Below are 16,010 nucleotides of genomic sequence, written 5' to 3'. Positions count from 1 at the left end.
TTCTTTCTTAATGTGCTGATAAAGTTGTGGTCGTAGTTCTGCACTCATTTGTATGGATCCTAATAATGCAGACCAATGTACAACATATCAGTATGTTTATCAGATGAGCCTGTAACATCACACATGAATAATTTCCTTTTTATTTTGCAGTCAAGTGATCCTTTGTCTTTGCTTTGATTTTGATCTCAGTCTTCTAATATGAGAAGTATTACATATATCTAATGACAGTGTGAGACACAAGGCAAACCCTCCCATCTGTGGCTAATTATGTTGTCCCTTGAAAGTCTTCGCTATCTCACTTCATCTGCCTATAAAGAAAAGCTAAAGGTTTTTTTTTAACAGTGGAACTTCATTAATGATCAGAAATAAAGTGTGTACATAATGACACAAGTTGACTAATGAATGCATGTTTCTACTTGAAATAAATTGTGCGTTCTTTTTGTGAAATAGAGATCATTTCATGGATCAAAAAAAGTAGAATCATTATGGATCGTTTCAATTCACTATAATTATCTAATAATAAGGTTCTGCTAAAAACTCATTTCTCTTTTCTGTGTCTTTTGAGTGCTTTACTTTGAGGTCTGAAAAGTGGTAAGAGCAGAGTGAGAGCTCATCACGTTCTCTTCTGAATCATGTTCAGTTCATAAAACTGTAAACTGCAAATTGAGATTAATTAAGCTCCACTTAACACAGAATCACCTCTCTGAAGAATCACTCACTAAAATGTTTGAATAACATTAAAGGACTGATTATTTATTTCATTTTATTTATTGAAATAATTGACTTAAATTATAAAGTTATATTCAAAAATATGGTTATACATGCAGACCTCCTTGAATTAGACGAAAGCAATAATTAAGTTGGAAGAAAAAAACAAAAGTCACTCAAGGATGTTTGGTTTGCTGTTGCATGACATCCATACATTGTCTGATATGAAGGCAGAGCCTTCAGACTGACTAATGTGGAAAGACATCACCAAAATCCACCTGTGACTTTACAGAGAGTTTAGTTTGGTTCATCCAAGGGAACTAATAGAGCTACACAGGTATCAAACTAAAACTAGAACTAGGAGATGCTTTTCGAGTGTATTTAACAGATTTCAGAAACAGAATCCAATCCTTTATTGATCATTCCAGGGAACTTGTATTGTATTTAACATTTTAAAGTTTCAATGTCCTGATTTGGAAGAATAATACGTAAAGGATTCGGTACTACATATTTTTCAAGCTTTAGAATGAACATTTGACACAATATGACCCTATCTCTAATCCACATGCATGCATGCAGGGGGTCAATTGTGTCCTTTTGTAACATCTGAGTCCAAAAACCAACCTATACTAGCCACCATTCTGCAAAAGCTACTGGCAGCTTGTTGTGCCTCAGAGTGTTGATGAGTATTATTACTGGTTTTGGAAGGTGTCTTCCAATTTTTGTCCCCATTTGTTCCAAATGTCTTCAATGGGAATGAGGTCAGATTCTAATTCCTCCAAAACAAACATGGAACCATGATAATAATAATAATAATAATAATAATAATAATAATAATAATAATAATAATAATAATAATAATAATAATAATAATAATAATAATAATAATAATAATCCACCTTTAATTGTCCACACAATGGGGAAATTATGTTTTTTTTATGATACATTAAAGATTGAAATTAAGACCGCTGAGACCTAAAGCAGTATGATTTTATGTAAAGAGAACAAAGCATCCAAATCGTTTAAACATCATTCTTTATTACTAAACTCGTACAAATTTGTTTAAATGATTTAAATAAAGAAGAAAATGTATTTATCACATAAACATAATACAAATATCGCTATGATGTTTTGTAACACAATCATTCAAATATCTTCTTTACATTGACTTTATCTCAAGCCCTGATGCCCAATGTTCCGGTGTGATATTCCCAAATCAATTTCATTGTTGCTGCTGTTGATCAGAGAGTTGTCGCAGAGGATCTGAACCTCTTCCACCGTGCAGCTGGAAACAGGTGCTTTGACAGCTTGTTCCTCTGAATCGATATGAGATGGAAAGATGGAAATTTTATGTGGGGCCACTGGAGGGAGGCATAAAAAGTATGCAAATAAATATCGAAGGTTAACTTGTCTCAGAGATGTAAAGGTGGAATGAAATATGAATTCCCTCCTACTGAAAAGGGAGAAACAGTAATACCTTTGTGGCCAAAAACCACTGGCAAGTGAACACAATGGAAACCTTCTAAAAGAGGATGTTAGAGAATTCATTATTCATGCAGGGCTCAGGAGGACGATTATAGATAGATAGATAGATAGATAGATAGATAGATAGATAGATAGATAGATAGATAGATAGATAGATAGATAGATAGATAGATAGATAGATAGATAGATAGATAGATAGATAGATAGATAGATAGATAGATAGATAGATAGATAGATAGATAGATAGATAGATAGATAGATGAGCAAAAAAAAATTCTCTCTTGAGCCACGTCTCTGAGTTCCAACTTCTGCAAAGTCAGAACCTCTCTCTCATGCAGTAATGACTGCTTGAGGTTGAAGAGAACCTTTTAAATTTCTAAAGCAATATGAACATAGTGTTCAGCAAGAGGATGACTTAGAAATGACTCATATAACTGAATTTCACAAGTAGAGTGGCATTTCTATTAGGTTTGTTCTGGAAGATTAGCAACAATGAGACAACTTTGCATGATTGAAGGCCAAAGATGATCTCACAGTATTTTGCCCTCAAATGAAGCAGCATTACACTTAATTTAAATCCTGAATGTAATAAAAAAAAACTGTCAAGCTATATTTTATTTTCAGCTGCTGCTAAGTAGTTCTAGGACAGACAGAGGCTTTTTCTCTTCCCCTCTGTCACTCACACAGATGCTCTGCATGTCTTTGTCAGCCTGAGGCTTCTGTTTCCCCTTCAGATTTTCCCATTTCAGCCAGCTATCTCTCTCTTTTGTTGCTCGAAGTAAACACCTCTTTTGCCAGCAATATTCGACTGTTGGTGAGAGTTCAGACAGAATGCCTTACTTCTTCAAGATAAGATGTGAAATTTATGATTGTACTGCATGAGCCAGGCTTAGAACTGGTCATTTTGATTTGTATAAAGCTCTTCCTTGCAGCTTGGTGGTCTAAGAGCAATATCAATGGGCTCACTTGCAGAATTACAAGAAAATGTTACCAACTGGAATTTAATTATGGATATAAAACGAACTCTCCACTGAGAGTTTATTTTTATCAAAATAAACCTGTGCATGACATGGTGGTAAGTTATGGTGAAATGAAAAAAATTTTTTTAAAGCTCCTGAGGAGAAACTACACTATGACAACATTTAAAACGACTCAAAGGTTTGGAAATAATTAGAATATAATCCTGAAAATGTACCTTTCCTTTATGTTCTGTCAAACCATAAATGTTATACTTACCTTTATATATGCTTAGAAATACTTATAAATTCCTCCATATCAAGTAGCACTCCTCAGAATAATACTTATTGTTTCCAAGTTCTCTGATTTTTGAGTTCTTAACAAAATGTAGAAAATCACCATTTCAACTGTTTTCAGATGTGACAGGGGTTTTCTTGCTGGAGGAGTTTCTTGCAGCCTCCCCGCAGAGGTTTCAATCAGCATCAAAGTAAAATCACCAGCTCCAAAAAGATAAGAGTTATGAATAAAGACAGCAATTTAAATCCATCAGGGTCTTTGATTTCCTGCAGTCAACTGTCATCACATAGTTGACTGGAGATAAATACTTTGCTATCAAGTCAATGCTGAAGAGATAGAAGCTCTCGTGTTCTTGCTCTTCTAATGACAAGCGTCTAATATCTGGTGACTCTTAAAACAGCTAAACTACAGCTTGCTTTTTGCATCACACCCTGTTCTGCTGCAACTCTTGTACAATTCCTCTTGATGATGAAGTGTTTTACAGGTGACATACTAACAGGTGACATACTAACAGGTGACATACTTACAGGTGACATACTTACAGGTGACATACTAACAGGTGACATACTTACAGGTGACATGCTAACAGGTGACATACTTACAGGTGACATGCTAACAGGTGACATCCTGATAGGCTGTCACTGAACAGGTTCTGGAGCTTGACACCACAGCAATGGAAAAAGCAGGGGCTGCTGTGATGCTAAGTGAGGCTGCTCTACTAAGATTGCTATAATTCAAAATGTGTCATTTTCATAGTGGCTAGATTCTAGCCACTAGATAGAATAATAAGTAGGTTTAAGTGATGGTGGTCAGATATAGCTCACCTTGGATAACATTAAATGAACATCAAGGACATGGAACAATTTATTTCACATATTCAAAATGACACATCATTCTATTGTGACAGTATTGTAAAGTCCATATAGACACTAGGACAAAAAAAAATTCCCAGACAAACATGTCACAGAGTGAGGAAGACTGTTTTGTAATAATATGATGTCTAGGAGACAGAACTGCTTCTGGTATACCGTCCCCCCTCCCATTAAAAAGTCATTTGAATGTTTAGGGCTTTCAAATCACCCATAGCTTCCATTGTTTTCCTTGTCTGTGCAAATTGTGGACGCAAATATTGGTTTCATATTGTCATGGTGTGTAATTAGATTTCACGCTGTCTCAGCCGTCGTTGCCAGAGTCAAATGCTCAAGAGTATAAAACCAAAACAGGATTAAACAAGCCTTCATGCTTTACATTTACATCGTTTACCACTACCAGTGAAGGAATACTGTAAAGACACCAGCAGGCATAAGTCGCTTCAGCGATTCATGCTATTCCTTTACAGACCTGCAGAGTTTGGCAGGTATTTTTTCTTGGCAAAAAGTATTAAGGAATTAATCTATCATGAATAACTAAAACTCATAATATTCCTTTTGTAAAAACAGTGGTAGTCAGTCTATCTCAGGCCGTCTTAACTGCAGATTTTTAAAGACCCTTTGAAAAAATATGCGACCAGTTTAAAGAGTGATGGATTCATGTCATCGATTATTCCTTGTGCATTTTGTAAGATAATTCTGTTCATTATAGATATTGCTAAACATATGCTCTGGGAAAGCACAGTCCATTAAACTGTGCCACGGACTGTTTATATTATAGTCAGCAATGGAGTCAATTTACATTTTTCTCCATGTATAATAATGTAGAATAATCACATTTTGCATGTTTCACACATTGCAGCCATCGGGAAGAGAAAAGAAGGAAAAACAAGTTTGTTTTTCTCATCTGTATGATCTTGTGATCTCCTCAGAGAGACTGTTTTGAGCTCCGTTTAAATTTGGTAAAAAGTAGCTATTGACTATGGAATGATCAGGCCCTGGGGAAATTAATGGAGTATCAGAGCAAACAGCACCTATCAAAAGTCTGGTTCCACTGGTGGTTGTGAGGATTAGAAAAAAAAGAGGCCATGGGCCAAAGTGTTAGGCATAGTTAGCGTAATCTTTTGAAGTTGCAGAGCAGCAGGTGCCCTAGGCTTGACACCACGTCCCTTTCACTTCCTGTTTATACAGTTGACTCTTATGTGGAAAGAGCAACAACAGATGTTTAACCTGCAGCACTATTGTCCAACTGAGGGATTTACGGATAAAAGACTGTCAATATAGAGCAGAGAGAGCTGTTGCAGTAGTCTATGAAGGCACCACATTCCCTGTTCTATTATAAAATAACAAGAGTGGTAACTGAATGGGCTCTGAAGCTTGCGTTTTGCATAATATGCAAGATCCATAAACAAAAGCAGGCCCCTTGAGCAAGGAGCGCAAGCTTGAAACTTATAAGATTAAACAAGGTTTCCAGTGTTAAGAGTTTTTTAAATGGCAGATGCAGTATGCCGAGAACCAGCTCCCTACTTTCTGGGCAGATGCACAAACTAATGGAAGCCTGCTAAATCTCAATCATAGCCAAGTCCCAAATCTGCTCTAGATGCCAGGTGGAAACAAGACATTGTGTGTTTACAATTTTATTTTTCCACTGAGACCTAAAAAGAAAACACAGAAGGAAAATGAGTGAGGAGCCTAAAGGCAAATAGTGTGCCAAAGGAGACCAAATCCTGATACTAAAAATATTTTAAAATTGTGTCAAATAATTCCTAGAACACAATCTATGCGTACCCCAAATTTATAGGTTGTGTTCACAAATTTATCAAACACACAGGACCTAAGATCTGCCTGAAAAAGAAATATTTCACGGGTGGCTATTCCTCTGTGCCTTTCAAAGATAAATGTCTGAAGAATATTTTTACTTGACTTTTTCTGTCACTCTTTCAAAGGATATGCAGACCCAGTTCACACAGAGTTGGATAAATTGATGAGGAAAAACATAGGATGTTCGTTTATTCTTTCGTTTGTCCATACAAAAGCAATTTTATGAACATACAAGCAATGTTATATATAAAATGCAGTCTCTTTCGTTGTGTGGTTCATTTACGTTACACATCTGTTAAGATAGGAAGCAACTACTGTAGATATCCTGCAGTATTCAGAAGCCCACAGCAGAAGCATAAAGGTAACATCATGTGGTTTGTTTACTTCAGCGGGTTTTTAGCACAAGTCGACAACTTTACCTCGACTTTTCTGATTTTGACACTCGACACGGCGCTCGGAGTAAAAAAAAAAGCACAAAATCACGCTTGGTGATCTCTAGATGACAAATTGCTTATCAGTGAACAGCTCAGTTTAATATGGTGTTGCACCATTGAACATAAGTAATGCATAAATCAGAGCTCGCCCTGGGGTTGACTCACCCCCTGCCCTGCAGTGTTCCCCTGTGATACAGGCCGCTTTGACATTCACCTGCTTGCACTCCCAGGCGAAGTAACAGACCAGTAGCTGTAACCTTTACTCAACCAGTGATTTAACCTGCCTGTCTGCACTGATAACACACTCTATCACAGTCAGCCTGAGAAGAGGAGACGAAGGCTGCACTATGGCACCACTGTGTTAGGGTGGGGCCCTTAGTCACTGCCACCCATCCACTGTGTCAACTGGCATCCTCCTTTCTACTGAGCCATTCTATACACCCACTCAACCTTCACACTCATCTGCTTTATGACAGGAAAACTGAGGCGTGAAGCCTTGAAACTCACCTACATGGGCCCACACAACGGCAGCCTCCATATCCACGTAGTCACATGTCCTTCCACTGAGTCCTCAGATCAGCTCAGTTCACTTCTGCGGGGTTTGGGGGGTCGTGTAATTGGGTTTTATCATTTCGATCAGAGATTAGCAAAATAAATGCTTCAATATTTTATAGAGCTGGAAATATGAAGCAACAACAGTTTGATAAGCTGATTAATCTTTTTAGATATAACCTTTTCAATTTGACACAGTAATAACAAATTGGTTTTATATTAGAGACGTTTATGCACTTCAAAATGGAACACTGCTGTTTAGCTGCAGTCACATCTGAATGCCCAACAGTGTTCTACAGTGCCTTGCAAAAGTTTTGGCCCCCAAAAAACTTGTTGATATTTTGCCATATTTCAGGCTTCAAACTTAAAGATAACAAACTGAAAATAATATTCAAGAATCAACAACATGTGGGACACAATCGTGAAGTGGAACCAAATTTATTCAATATTTTATATTGGATTTACAAATAAAAAACTGAAAAACTGAACCGAGCTGATCTGAGGACTCAGTGGAAGGACATATTTTCAGTTTGTTATCTTTAAGTTTGAAGCCTGAAATGTGGCAAAATGTCAAAAAGTTCTTGCGGGGGGCCAATACTTTCGCAAGGCACTGTATGTCTAAAAAAATTTAGATTTTTAGACAAACATTTTTTTGAGTCTTATTTTGTAATAATACCTCTAAAATACCATTAATTATTGAATTAAGTAATTCATTCATTCATTCAGTCATTTATTCCTTCATTCATTTTCTTGGATGGTTTAGCCCATGGAATGCTGGAGTCTGCTCCAGCTGACTTGGAGTTGGGAGGAAGCTGGAGAATCTGGATCAAACCCACGCACAAAAGTCAGGTGGAGTTGCCGTCTCTAAAATCTCAATAATTGGCTGTAATTTGGAGTTCTTCACTGCCGGAGAAAACTCATTTGAGCTCGGGAATCTGGCAAGAGCAAAATTATCTTCAGGTTATTCGAGACGTGATTCCCAATAATCTTCAATTAACCGTCAAAATTTGTGTGACATGAGACCAGTCTTAATTTTTCATGTAAGACATCAGATATAAATATTCATTCAGCCCATACCGCATCAATGATTCTCTTTGAGCTTCTTGCAAATGAACGCTAGCAGAGTCTGCTTAGCGTCCCTGGTGACAGGTCCTTTCACAGAACAATCATCACCGAGTAATGTGCTGCTGTGAGTGCTGTGTTCGATGAAAAAAAAAAAGTTTGACCGGATTGTGTATGCAGACTTTTTGTCAGCCTGTTTCTCGCTGACAGATGCTGCTGAATCTGTGCCGTGAGTGATTATGGTTGTCAGGATGGTGGTCTGTTTGCCAAACACTGGAGAGTGAGATTGCGGCGTGAGAATAGCCACTCAGGATAGTCCGCTGCAGCATTGTGTTGATTGCCACTTCCTTCATGTTTAAAAAAAAACCTTGTCTGCATGTCTGCCACTCATCCTTCTGTATTGCCCATCAGTGCTGTACCCACTTTGTATCACTACACCCAAGCTTTAGCTGGTGGACTAGCTTCAGTTAAAAGCTCAAACTACGCCTAAACTGCCCTTCATTTCCACAAGGTGATAGAACCGCCTTGAGCCATCTTCTGAAAGGCCGTGACAGGGCAGACAAAAGCAATGTTTTTTAACAGTGATCCAGATAAACAACACAATACAAAGCCGGAGTGTGTGTGTGTGTGTGTGTTTGTGTGTGTGTGTGTGTGTGTGTGTGTGCAATCAGACCCCATAGCTCCAGCAATTGGTGTAACAAATAGTCTCCCTTGTAATCAGCCTCTCTTTGCCTGCTGTTCCCATCAATTTTTTTTAACGTTCTGTTGCCATGGTATCTGGAAAAATCTGTTACTGTGATTTTTTTTTTTTTCCAAGATAGCAAGTCACATTTTTCTGTCTACTTACCTCACAGACAAAATTTAAATTGACTTTAAATTGAAGGGGAAGTTAATATATATAATGTAAGAACAAAACGTTTAGGAGTGGGGTTGAAGAAAAGGAAAAGTTGACAAAGAAGTCAAAAAAGTAGTAGATGTAAAAGTATTGTGCCTCCATGCACCTTCTGCTGGATTTTTGTCAACGCGTCTCAATTTGAATGCAAACATAAACAGTCTTATGACAAATGTCATTTGAGATGACTCACGGCAGCACTGTAGAGACTCAGGGGCAGTTGTTGAAACTGTTGTCATCTCAACATGCCCACACATCTTATAATATTTATATACACAATAAAACCTTAATGCTTTTAGAGATAATTCTGAAAGATGCTTTTTATTCTTTGAAATATTGTCTTGCCTGAATTCACAAATTCTTGCTCATCTTTGTGTATTCCGTGAATCAAATTTGATATTAAATACTGGTGACCATGAACACAGATTCCCTGGCATAACCTCCGTCATAAATGGACATGAGTTGACACAAAAAATGTGTGTGTGTAAACATTTTCAAGTAGCAAATTGAAGAAACCTATTATGTGATGATCACCTTTAGAATTCCAACATGTAAGAAATTTCATTGGGTTCTGTCCTGCAGTTTCTGAGGAGCTGAAGATAACTGAGGATAAACTAGTCCCTGTTACATATGGTTGGACATCATTTACCACCAACATATAGGGTTATTTCCATTTTACACTGGTTTGGAATTAAAATACAAAATAATTATTCACAATTAAAATTCAATGAAAATTTCAATTGGAAATTTCCCCACTGTGGGAATAATAAAGGAATATCTCATCTGACCTTATCTTATCTTATCTTATCTTATATTATCTTATTTTATCTCATCTTATCTCATCTCATGTCATCTTATTGCCTGGTTCAAATACCTAACTAGATTTCCAAAAATACACATACAGTGTATACGGTAGACATTGTTTAACTTACAATGGATCGAAAGACGATACGAAAGGTGTTGCTTGTCAAAACTCTGCAATTTTCCTCAGCTTTGTTTCATTGATTTGGTTTTATGGCCCACAACTTCATTGTTTTGGTTTGCTCACAACACTCTCATCAGTATACAAAAGAATATGTGTCTGCAGCTGAAGGCATGAAGAGATTCATTAACCGGAGAACAACAGATGTGATGGATGATTTCATGCCCCCGTGAAAAGTGAAACAGAGTGCACTTTGAAACACTGAATTACTGCAGGAGCTCCATTAAGAGCAAAGTTGTCAAAAATGGTGCAGAAAGGCTTTTTAAAGAGGCAAGACATTCCCTATCCGTTTTTCTCTTTCCTGCCATTGAAAAGGTGTCTGTGGGTCTGGGGAGATGTGATTACAAATTCATTAGAATAGAAAAGAAAGACCTTTTGGTTCTTTCCTTTCTAAAAGTTGAAATCCAAAAAGGACAAATGTGGTGTCTGATATTTAAACATGTCGTTTAGGAGTTTATATAATAGGGTGCAGTATTGTATTTTTAATTATACTGTTACATACTGGCATCTATTTTTGATGTCCTTGAGAATAATCACTGACGAAAGATTTTGGATCTAACCCATACTGGCTTTTAAACTCATAACCTTGTATTAGAGCGGCAGAAGTAATTCCATAATTCTCATGAAGAAATATTCAGAGGACTGCTTGTGACTGAGTTCCACTACGTGTCTCTATAGATGCCCAAAGTCTATTTACAAGCATGTCTTTGCACTGGACTCATTTTGACCTGCTGATTTCAACTGGGAGCATTTTGTCAGTTTGGGCTCGCAACAGTCAAGGTTGTATGGAAGACAAAAGCGCCTTCAAAACGTCTGCATTCAGAAAACAGATCTTCATTTTCTTCACCCAATTTTAATTTTATTATAATAAAATGCGCTCTGGAGATGCACATTGAAACACTGCTTTTTACAGAGTAACAAACAAACAAACAAAAAAGAAACCGCAATATTATTGAATAATGATGAGAAAACAATAATGAACTCCTCCTGAACAACAATGACGCAGCGTCATGTGGCATTTTCCCTTAGAACGATGAGTCATTCCATCTGTTTTACATAGTCCATAAAGTCTTGCTTCAACTAGCAAAGGGTTGTTCCAGAACAAAGCAACATCTGCCTGTGCTGTGCTGCACATGTGTGTCTTGTATGTGAATTGTTCAGATTCCTTCCTACATTTTCTATAATAATACAGCCCCGTCAAATGAATACAACAACGTGATCTTCAGAGCTGAAGAGTTCATTTTCACCATCATAATTGTCTCATCTTCAGCCCCTTATCTGTTTTGCAGGTTATGGGTCTGCTGGAGCCTAGCCCAGTTGGCTAAGAAGGGGTACACCCCTGACAAGATGCCAGCTCATTGCGGGGCCATATGAAAGACAAGTGCATACCATCACACCTACGTAAAGTATGGAGCGATCAGTTCATCTAAGCTGCATGTTTTTGGAGGTGGGAGGAAACTTGAGAACCCGGACAGGAACTCATGCAGACACGGAAAGAACATGTCAACTCAACACACAAAAGAATCGAACTCAGAACCTTCTTGCTGTGAGGCAACAGCACTACCCACTGCAATAATGTGCCGCCCTGCACCAGAACAGTTTCACATGTAGATAGATAGATAGATAGATAGATACTTTAATAATCCCGGAGGAAATTGTATACAGATATTTGACATTGATCATGGTGAAGCAACACAAAAACATCCAAAAAAAGAAAAGAGAGAAAACTACAGAGTCAGTCGGTGAAGGTAGTCAAGGTGAGATCTCTGAGGCAGGTTCATGTTTAATCCCTTGTAAAGCGAATGCTGTACATTTCACACAAACAAAGCAGATCTAAAGCCTAACAATAGCAGGAACTTTCCACTAATGTATGGCTTTGGTCTGGATTTACTCTTCACTAATTGGTTGCAGAAACTTTGAACTTAGAGTCTGTGCAAAAACAAAGTGAGGGGCTCGGTGTCATACAAAAAAGGAGTGCATTTTTTATTTTTGACAGTTTAACAATGTCTGTAGGATATTGGAAAAATCTGACACTACCGTTTCTTTTTTTTCTGTTATATATAAAATTCAGTTTCACCAGACAAATGCAGTGTGTTGCTCATATAACGATAATGAAGCATAATATCACCATTTACTTCTCTATCCTCCTCTAAGACATCTGCAGCTATTGAATCAACCCTTTTTTTGTCCACTTCGAGTTTCACAAATGTTACTCCGACATCAGCATGGACACATGAGGAGAGAACAGGCGGAGAGGGATTTGGGAAAAATATTTTTTTCAACAGACTTTTACAAAAAGATTTTTGTGTTATTTATTCATAACAATACAATCATTATCTAAGAATATTAAAATACATGCATAATCAATGTGATGCAATAATGCAATAATGTGCTTTTGATGAAGATAATTACATTTTCTTGGAAGTCAAGGAAAATTAGAGTCTTTCTTTTGAATGACATAACAAAATAGTTGATGTCATGCAAAAAAACAAACAAAACTGCCTTCATGACACTTTGCTCTTGTGATTGTTTTGTTTGTCTAATTTTTATCAGGATAATGCAGAAACTGCTGGATTGATTTGTGTGAGTGTTTCACCAAAGATGGACCTCAGCATGTCATAAGGTGATTACTTCATGGTGATGATATGTATCAATGACTGAATCTGGAAACTTTTAAAGGCCTAGGTGAAAAAGGTTTTTAGACTGCTTTTTTTCTGCAATTTTTGATGGTACTTTAACATATATAGACAAAAACAGATTTTATGTAGACAGTTGCAAACAGAGGTATTGAAAGACATTTTTGAAAATCTACAAAAGAGGAGGAGAGTATAGTATATTGTGAAACCAAATGCGCAAACCACAAGTTATGCAATTGCTGACATTTGATTTTTTCTGTATTTCACAAGCTAAGTAACCAGTAAATGCTCAGGAAGGGATTTAGAATTGCTCCATATGAATAACATATATGTCAATCATTTGGTGATCATGGCAGCACATATACACCTCAAACATTTTAATGGTACTAATTGGTTCTTGCATCGTGTCTTGTGTGTCAGTGTGTGTCTATTAAAATGATGTGAAGGCAGCTGCACAGAACTAAGCCCTGAATCATTACCATACCAGAAGTATTATTTTTGTTGCTACCTTTTTGGTCTTTGTTTAACATGCAGTTGATGTGGAGTCTAACAATGGTTTTAATCAGTTCTTTCTTTGTGACATCTAAGAACATCAATAATCCATCACAAGCATGTTACTACTGCTAAAACAGACCTTGCAACATAGCTGCATTTCCCCACAAATTGCCTAGTAGTCAGCACATTCACATCTCTTTTCTTTGTAACTTTGCGGAAAGTTACTGGAAGCAGGAACTGGATCACAACTAAATTTCAACACTGTTTGCATTGGTCAGCAACAAAAGAGCTGAACAACAGGCGTCCCACATGCCCTAAGAACACGCTCAAGGACCCTAAAAAGCCTAAAAGCCTTTTTCATCTAAGGTTACAAAAAATCAGTAGACATAAAACGTGGCAGTTTGAGTCATAGGATTATAATGTTTGTCATCTGTGCCATTAGACTTTGAATTAGCAAAACATATTTGAAGCAGATCGATTCAAGTATAACTCAATGGAAGAACGATGCTTTTACTTTCCTTTTCTATTGATTAAAAACAACCTATTTTTGTCCAAAGATGTAGTTCTGTTTACTTTACAAACCCCATGCTGGTTAATCTCCTTTGGAACATGCAGCCTGGCACATGTATCTGTTATAAACACACCTCCAATATGTCAATTAGTGTCTCTTACAGTGGAGAACACGTCCACAGTGCTTTCATTTGATGGTAGGTGGGGAGTTCAAGGCGCATTAAGGGGAACTTTTTGCCCTGTTAGAGAGCGTACTAATGCACGAGGTGATTCAAGGGCATAAACAACGCTGCTCTAATCCACTGTAGAGCACTATCCACTGACACAATGCTACTGCTCCTGAAGACGACATTTCATTTCATTGACTCTGCAGCGCTCATTCGAATCCCAAATGAAGACACACACTCACATGTGAGACTGTGCACTGACACAAGGTGGTGGAGCATCACATTATGGGTCCTTTGGGCTCAGCCAGGGAAAAGGAAGTGTGAACTTCACCGTCTTTAATGCAAAGGGATATGAGCAATATGTTAAAACAGTGACAAGGGCAACGGTGTTATGTCAAATATGGCTGTGCATAGCTGAATGTAAATGGAGCAACCTCAATATGTGATATGTTCCTCGTCATTAAGCACACCCTCTGAGGGCATCAGCAGCTGCATAGTGTGTCCTACGTCTGAGTGCAGATCTCCCTCTGATGTGTTGCACTTTGGGGAGTAGGAAGTTGCCTCATTAGAGCGGATGGAACACACCGACCTAATCTACTGTTGTGCTTTTAAAGACCAGTGTGCAGTAATTTCATCACTTTGGCAAGTGAAGAACAATAAACGGACAATCTCACAGTATCGCAAAAATCAATCACTTTTACAGTGCATTACTGTGAGAGGCAGCTTTTGACCACTGAAAGAAGCCTGGTATAAATAGCAGATTGACTCCCTTCATGGCTCTTTCTCAATTTTGATCAGTATTCGCCGCATGCGTCCTATCCACCCAGCAACCTCATGAGCACACATGCTCATTCAGATTGGGCCTGGCAGCAATCACATAATGAATCATACAAGTTTACATCACATTTTGTAGCACAGTGATGTAGTGGAGGTTCTGCGTCTGGCCAAAAAGCACAGCTAACTTGAGGTTGCATGTGAATCTAAATCTGGAAAATTGTGGGGCTACAGCTAAGCAGGCTTGCTTTTAACTGCACCAGGCTGCTGCTATTATGGAACGAGTTTCATATGAGGTGACTGACGTCTGTCATGTTGCAGTGGTGAAACAGAGACTGGAGCTTTCAGCTGCAGTTGAAAGACGATGTAGGATGAGGGGCAGCAGGAGCTCAGTCCACAAGGACTTGGCTTGGGGACCGGAGGGCGCCCTGTTCAAGTCCAGCTTGGGCCCCAAATTCTGGAGCATCAACTGGCAGCAGGAGAGGTGTCGGTTCACTGCCAAGGTGCCCTTGTGCAAGGCATGCTACATGGCTGCCCACCATTATCTCTCCATCTATTTGAATATCTAGAATGTCGACAAGTCCTGTGTGTGTGTGTGTGTGTGTGTGTGTGTGTGTGTGCGCGCGCGCAAACTGGCTTGTATGTGTGTTTATCGTACACACACACACACAAAAAATTCAGATGATAAATTAATTCATCTTCTTGCCTGCTTATTCTACTTTTGCAGGTCACGGGGGTTGGTGGGGGGCCTTTCCCAGCTGATTAAAAATTAAATTTAAAAATTAAAATTAAGGGAAAAAAAACTCAAGTGAGAGAAAAAAAAGAATATTATATTACTCCATATTATTAAGGTCTCATGTTTGGGATACGTTGTTTTAATGATATATTTACTGTATCCTGAAATATCTTTTACATCAGCTGTACTCTGAGGATGAATTCAATCTCTCTTCTCTGGACACTGCATAGGTTCTGGTCTCTAACATTCATTATCCTGTGCAGTGATGCTCCTGCAGTCAGTTCAGTCAGATTTGACAGGATTTGTAAACTCCAGCAGAAATCCTTTCCTCAACTCATGTTCTGTATGTCTGAGCTGACAACACACACACACACACACACACACACAGGATAAATATGCACACAAACACGTGTTACCCGATGTTTAGACGCATTTTGTAAATTATGAATGATCGGACTGTCTGTAGCTCAGTTCTTAGAGGGTTAAGCGTTGTTCTTTTTGTGCAGTGGGAGTAAACTGATATATTTGTGATATTTTTCTACACGCAAGATGTGCTGTTTCTATTTTTTCTAGGGATGAGAAGGTGTTTCCCTTGTCCCACTAAAACACGGAGCGTCGTCAGACACATGGAGG

This window comes from Antennarius striatus, chromosome 6, assembly GCF_040054535.1.
Source record: "Antennarius striatus isolate MH-2024 chromosome 6, ASM4005453v1, whole genome shotgun sequence".
In the NCBI taxonomy this organism is placed as follows: Eukaryota; Metazoa; Chordata; class Actinopteri; order Lophiiformes; family Antennariidae; genus Antennarius; species Antennarius striatus.
This window is presented reverse-complemented; position numbering follows the sequence as displayed.